The sequence below is a fragment of the Octodon degus genome, unplaced genomic scaffold (genome assembly GCF_000260255.1).
Source record: "Octodon degus isolate 3935 unplaced genomic scaffold, OctDeg1.0 scaffold00015, whole genome shotgun sequence".
NCBI lineage: Eukaryota > Metazoa > Chordata > Mammalia > Rodentia > Octodontidae > Octodon > Octodon degus.
In genome coordinates, this window is record NW_004524591.1 from 5,053,262 (window position 1) to 5,054,226 (window position 965).

The following is a 965-nucleotide window of genomic DNA, read 5'->3' on the forward strand; positions in this document are numbered from 1 at the left end:
CTCATTGACAAATACATCAACAAAAACAAACCAGATGAACATAGGAAGGACATTAGAAACTAAACAGGAATCTGTGGCAATCCTGTCCAGTTTAGAGAAAGGAAACATGTATCATGAATGAAGAAAATAAAGAATGGTCAGCTGTGACAGGAAATTGGAGTGTGCAGGAAGTAGCTACTAAAACTTAAAGAGACTTGGAAACCATATGAGAATAGCCATTCCAAAGAGTATCCACGCCCTCAGGGCTTGGGCTGGCTTATAAGTCCCCCCTGCCCCCGCTCATGCAGTGGGGTGGCAGAATTCACCAGAAACGCTTTACCAACAGCTCTTCCTCATGGTACCAACTAAAGATGCTTAAGAGAAATTTGTTGGCCGCCCTACACTGCAAGAATAGAGAACTAGGGGGCCCAGCCCTAGCTCAGTTCTTTAAGTGGCTGCTTCCACAATGCTGGCAGCCTCAGTTTGCTGTAGTTGGATCCCCACAACACTCCAGCCATGCCAAAGTGCCCTGAAGGCATTCAAGGAGAAAAAAAAAAAAAGTCCTTTTTGAGACTCGTGAACAATACAGTCAGGATGGCTAAGGGGGATCCCAAGAAACCAAAGGGCAAGATGTCTGCATACGCCTTCTTTGTGCAGACCTGCAGAGAGGAGCATAAGAAGAAGAACCCAGAGGTCCCTGTCAATTTTGCAGAATTTTCCAAGAAGTGCTCAGAGAGGTGGAAGACAATGTCTGGGAAAGAGAAGTCGAAGTTTGATGAAATGGCCAAGGCAGATAAAGTTCGCAATGACCGAGAGATGAAAGATTATGGACCCGCGAAGGGAGGCAAGAAGAAAAAGGACCCCAACGCTCCCAAAAGACCACCGTCTGGATTTTTCCTGTTTTGTTCTGAATTCCGCCCCAAGATCAAATCCACCAACCCTGGTATCTCTATTGGTGATGTGGCTAAAAAGCTGGGCGAGATGTG

At 46.1% G+C, this 965-nt stretch overlaps 1 pseudogene; it reads left to right on the forward strand.

Moving 5' to 3' along the window:
- The first annotated feature begins 573 nt into the window (after positions 1-573).
- The window catches only part of LOC101578584, a 25,394-nt pseudogene continuing 25,002 nt past the window's right edge, over positions 574-965 (forward strand).